This window comes from Salvelinus fontinalis, chromosome 37, assembly GCF_029448725.1.
Source record: "Salvelinus fontinalis isolate EN_2023a chromosome 37, ASM2944872v1, whole genome shotgun sequence".
Lineage (NCBI taxonomy): Eukaryota > Metazoa > Chordata > Actinopteri > Salmoniformes > Salmonidae > Salvelinus > Salvelinus fontinalis.
Window position 1 is genome coordinate 13,633,470 of NC_074701.1, and position 6,036 is coordinate 13,639,505.

General features: G+C 35.8%; 1 long non-coding RNA gene across 1 annotated transcript; it reads left to right on the forward strand.

The window, feature by feature from the left end:
- The first annotated feature begins 3,138 nt into the window (after positions 1-3,138).
- On the forward strand, positions 3,139-5,729 carry LOC129836175 (uncharacterized). The gene is made up of 2 exons (XR_008756619.1): positions 3,139-3,276; positions 5,141-5,729. It is a non-coding gene; the product is annotated as an uncharacterized LOC129836175 (long non-coding RNA).
- Positions 5,730-6,036: the final 307 nt, after the last annotated feature.

Consider the following 6,036-nt stretch of genomic DNA (forward strand, 5'->3'; position numbering starts at 1 on the left):
TCCACGCAAACTCTTATTGGCAAGTAGCAAGTGGATATTGTAGCCTTTTTAGTTTCTCGTGTAAATAATTGATATAGTGTATTCATGTTTAGCATTTTTCAAATTACCTAGCTAGCTGCCTTGGCATTTTTTTTTATTACACAGCTTGTGCTGTGTGATAAGGTAAGCCCTGTTTGCTAGCTGCTAACAAGCTATTATGGTTAGGTCAAAGATCTGTGGGTAGCTAGGTAACGTTACTTATGAAAATTAGCTAGATAACCTCCGACTGTAGTTACGTGTACAACATGTTACCTTCCTTACAAGTAAAAAGAAAAGCAGCATAGACTAGCATAATGACTGTTGTGACCTTTTTATTGAAAAGTCTTTAGTGAGGTAACGTAAACTCACCCCATTCCGTACATATGTGCGCAACCGCAACATTCAAACGAGGCTACAACGAAAACTAATGGGACTGTGTTGACTTCAAAATCGGGGGTGTGAACTACGTTTCTATACAAGCGTTGGTCGACATGGTAATGGGTCTATAGTATTGGAGAAAAGTTGAAAAAATAGACCCTCCGTTACATCTTGACGTGTCATGTCGTAACGTACAGCACGCGTAAAGCAACTATTTCTGTCTTACATTCTCTCTCCACCAGGTGTAGCACTTCTCTCATCCTTTAAAAACAAGAAATGGACAGTGACGTTTTTAAAATATTTTGAATTTTAAATTATTTTTGAATTTAGATTTTTTTTTAAATACATTTATTTTATTCATAATACAAGAATCAACTTACATTGCTACATCAAACATGTCTCCCAAACCAAACATAGGTATTAACAATGCTCAACCATACAAAAAATATAAATACAAATAAAATACAAAAAATAAACAATTTAAGTGCAATTATATTCACTCTGAAAATATCTTATTATAATGATTCATGAAGATGTTATTCTTGTTATTATTCACTAAGGTTAGTGTTTTAATAAGATAATTAAATTCAATCAGATAAATTGGTAATTTTGGTATAGAATTTTGGAATTTTTGTTTGTGTATAAAGTATTTGGCAACAAGAATAAAAAAAATAACAATAATTCAGTGGTTTTGTTATCATTGCAATAGTAACATATTATATATTTTATGTTAAAATTATAGGCAGTGTTCATAATGGTAAATAAGTACTTTGCAAGGTTTTCCCAAAATTCTGACACAAATTTACATTCAAAGAACAAGTGAGACAGATTCTTTTTCACAGAAAACGCAGATATCATCAATAGCCACAAATTTGAAAATCATAGAATTACATGGATATATCTTATGTAAAATTTTGAAGTGCACTTCCTTAACTTTGTTTGGTATACAGTATTTGTAAGGCCTTAACCATGCATTTTTCCAGACAATGTCAGAAATAAGCATGTTCCAGAAAAACTTTCCTCTCGGTGTAAGTTGGTTTTGTGAATGAAGAATTTGTCCTATATACAGTATTTATTACAACAAGATTTCATAAGATTTCTCAAGTAAACCCACGCCTTCCAATCTGAGTCCTGGATAAACTTTGTGATCATTCCCAAAATTAAGATGACTTTTCATAAGTGTAGTTAGACCACTGGGAACGGCTTTGATCACAGAAATAAACTCTCTGAGAGGTATTGGAAACTCTTTCAATGTTATAAATTGTTCATATATGAGAATATTACCCTTGTTGTCGAAAATATCAAGAACAAAGTCAATATTCCTCTCATGCCAGCTGGGGTAGAACAATTACTTATTCCTTACAGTTATGTCTGAATTATTCCACAAAAGAGCTTTATGAGGGGAAAAAGGCCAGTAAAGCTTGTTGGTGAAACCTAGCCAATTTAGCAGGTAATCTTTCAGGAATATAATTACATTTCAGTAAAAATTGAAGACCACCCAACTTATTAAACACATTATTTGGAATGAAATACCATATTGAATCAGTATCGAGCAAACATTTTTTCAACCAGTTTATCTTGAAAGTGTTATTTATGTCAACAAAATCCAACACTTCTAGACCGCCTTCAGCTATTTTGTTAGAAAGGACATATTTTTTTAGTTTGTGAGACTCATTTTTCCAGATGAAGTCAAGAAAGGTCTTATTGATCTCTTTACAAGTAGCTGGATTTACACATAACGATAATGAGGGGTACACAAAACGAGACAGTCCCTCTGCCTTGGACAGAAGTACTCTTCCAAGTATAGAAAGATCTCTTTGTAGCCAATTATTAAATATATTTTTAGTTCTCTTAATTTTAGGAGAGAAATGCAAATGTTGTCTGACTAAGTGTTTTTTTGACAGATGTATTCCTAAATATTTAACGCAGTCCTTTACAGGAATATTTTCAATTTCTTTATCATCAGAGTCAAATAAACATAAGATTTCACATTTAGAAACATTCAGCATTAATCCTGATGCAATAGAAAATGCAGTTATAGCATTAAGGGCATGTGTGACCTGGTCTTTGTCTCTTAATAAGAAAAGAGTAGTATCATCAGCCAGTTGGGAAATTTTGATTTCTTTGTTAAAAATGGTTAAGTCATACAAATTTGCATCATTCAGAATATCTAGAGATAGAAGTTCCACAACCAAAATGAATAAAAATGGCGAAATTGGGCATCCCTGTCGTACACTTCTGTTGATACTAAATATTTTTGAAGTATTAAAGTTTATTAGCACAGAACTATTTCTATCTTTGTAAAACATGCAAATTACTTTAATAAAATGTTCACCAAATCCAAAAAGTTTAAGAGACCTAAAGAGAAATTCATGTTCAATTGTGTCAAAGGCTTTACAGAAGTCCAGAAACAGGACAACCGCATCTGAGTCAATTGCATCTGAATAATCTTTAAGGTCCAAGACTAAACGAATGTTAGAGTTTATGTGACGTATTCATTTCTTTAATCTTTTGGCATAAACCAGAGCAATCAATTTGTAATCAACATTTAATAAAGTAATTGGTCTCCAATTGTCAATGAGAGAAGGGTCTTTATCAGGCTTCGGAATCAATGAAATAAGGCCCTGTTTCATAGTGGAGACCATTTCCCCATTTTTAATGCAATCTTGAAACATATTGTAACGACCCTGGGCGCGCTTATAAACCCAGGGTCGTTACAATATTGAAAATCGGTCAGTGACGGGGGTAAGGGGGATACCTAGTCATTTTTTGCGTCATCATTGCTTGCGATCATCATTCTCAAAGCTGCTGTTTACTTCTAAGATCACTTTAGCACTGCACTAAAAGCCCGATTCAAATTCGACACAAACCTTCAAATAGGTATGTGATGACACATTTATAGTGTTTTATTTACATTTTAGAGGCGATAAGTCGCACACAACATCTCTCCTCACTATCACCCATTAGTTTCGCTTCCCCACCCGCCATTTTTAAAAAGACCCGACGGTGCTCATTGCCTTCTTGAATTATGCAGAAACGGGCAGCGTTTAGGTCATGTCATTTATTTAGTCTGTGTAGACAGACTTGCTAACTAACGTTAAGCCGGCACCATGGCAAAGATAGTTGTTAACGAACGGTGAGCTAATGTTAACTAGCTAAATACTGCCTGGTGGGCTAACGTTAGCTAGTTAGGCAACTTGGTTGGCTAGTTAGCTACATTAGCTAAAGTTGGCTAGCCATCTCACAAAGGACTTATGCGCTCAATGTTTTCCCCACACAACGCATCTGTTGTACATGACTAATCAAATTACTTGTGAAGTCAGTTATACATGTCAGCAGGGATGGAAATTAAGCTAGCCCGAGACTAGTACTTTTCAGACTGGTCTAGTAGACAATGTGACAAATTAGCCTGACAGAGCAGTAAAAAGAACCAGCATAGGCTATCATTATGACTGCTGTGACCTTTAAATTTTGACAAGCCCTTTGTGAACAAGCCACCTAGTTAACGTTAGCTCACGGTTTGTAGTGTAGTCATACTTTCTCACGTGATGACATGCTAACTAACGTTAGCCCACAAGGGCAGGGATTTAGCTAGTTAAAGTGCCTGGTGGGCTAACTAGTTAGGCACTTTGGTTGGCTACATTAGCAAACATTAGCTAACTAATGTTGCATAGTATCCCACCGTGGTGTAGTCTGACTTTCCCGAAAGGCCTAATGTGCGAATGTGCCTGTTGTTAGCGATTAGCGCTAACTAGCTAATGTTAAATATCCACTAGCTAGCATGTCACATCCCGTGGGGTCTGGGTAAAAGTCTGACTACACGAACGATGAGCTAAGCGTTAGCTACATATCCATGCCCTGGTGGGCTAACATTAGCTAGCATGTCACTACATACATTACTGGCGGTATTAGATTTCAGTGATGTTAAATATATGCAGGCCTCGAGCACTTGATTCAGTGCATCATGCAGCCCTCAGGTGCCAGCCCCGTTGTCCTGGAATTCCCACCTGAACATTTTAAAATGTGATGATCTAGTTTCGTTGGTGGAGTCGATGTATATATCATAGAAGAGTGTAATCGTTTTTAGGCCAGCTGTTTTTAGTCAAGATGTTTGTGTTTTTAATGTATTATGTAATTGTTGTACTGTATGTGTCTATAGTTTTGTTTAATGTTGTGTTAGTTTATGTAAGTTTTGTCTGAAACGTTGTTCCCCCTGCTGCTATTGGACCAGGTCTCTCTTGGAAAAGAGATATTATCTAAATGAGAAAAAAACAGTATAAATAAAGGTAAAATAAAAACATGGAAAAGTGACTACACAAACAGTGAGCTAACATTAACTAGCTGGCTAGCTAGCTCAGGATTTATGGGCTCAATGTTTTCCCATATAAAAAACAAATGGTTTTGTTCCACAAGTGCATCTGTACATGACTAATCAGATGACCTGTGAAGTCAGTTATACAGTGCATTCGGAAAGTATTCAGACTTTTTCCATTGTGTCCAGTAGTATAGCTAATCGCAATACTTCACCTCTTCTTGCAAATAGTATCCTAGACTGTCCTAATAATCTAGTTGAGCATTCCAGATAATTGCTCCATCCCAGCCGAAATGTCCCATCCACATAGTAGGATTATATTTATTAATATTTCACCTTTATTTAACTATGGGTTATGGTATTTTAATATACATTTGACCATTTTAGTAATCATTTTAACTAGCTAATAAAATATTATTTTTTGTCTTTCAGATGGGTGGACTGGAAAACCAGTGACAACTTTCGGCTCTGCAGCTACCATTTTTTCCGATGGGAAAGAGAAAGTGACCTGTATTTACAAGAAAATGTATCTATCTCATCCCCCATGGCAGAAGATGGAGATCCAGACTGTTGATTGGGAAACAAGAACAAATAATGAGACATGAGGATTGGGTGTTGAGGGACCACTTGTCACATTGTCCAAGGTGGATGGACATGAACATCCTGTGCATGGACATCCTGTGCCAGTGTGATCTGAGCGCAAGCGCCCTGGTGTCCCTTTTATTTTATTTATTTAACCTTTATTTAACTAGTCAAGTCAGTTAAGAACAAATTCTTATTTACAATGGGGGCCTACCAAAAGGCCTCCTGCGGGGACGGGGGCCTGTGATTAAAAAAATATTTTACAAATATTTATTAAACTGTAATTTTCACATGGGGACAAGTGCAGTTTTTCCATAAACTTTTAATTGGTAACTTGGGATTTTATCACTTGACATATCAATCATATAGTGAGAAGGATACTACAAATCAGAACTGTGTGAATGCATGTACCACTCCGAATAAATACTGTGCCTTTGAAGATCCGCCTCTGGTCATGAAACTACAGTACAGGCTGGATGTCTAAACAAAGTAAATTCTTAATATCAATAGATTTTTAGATTCATTCTCATCTACGACAACATTCTAGAACTGAGTTATCATTATCTAAGTCTGGTATCCCAGGTAATCTGGTTAATGATTATATACTTGATTAAGTGTCTCTTTCCTTGTAGAATGTTGACAGCTGTATAGAACACATTGTATTGCTAAGATGCTCAAACTTAACTTAATAGCTACACTCACCGACACAGTATAAACTTGAACCCTTATACTGACCCTGACCAAAC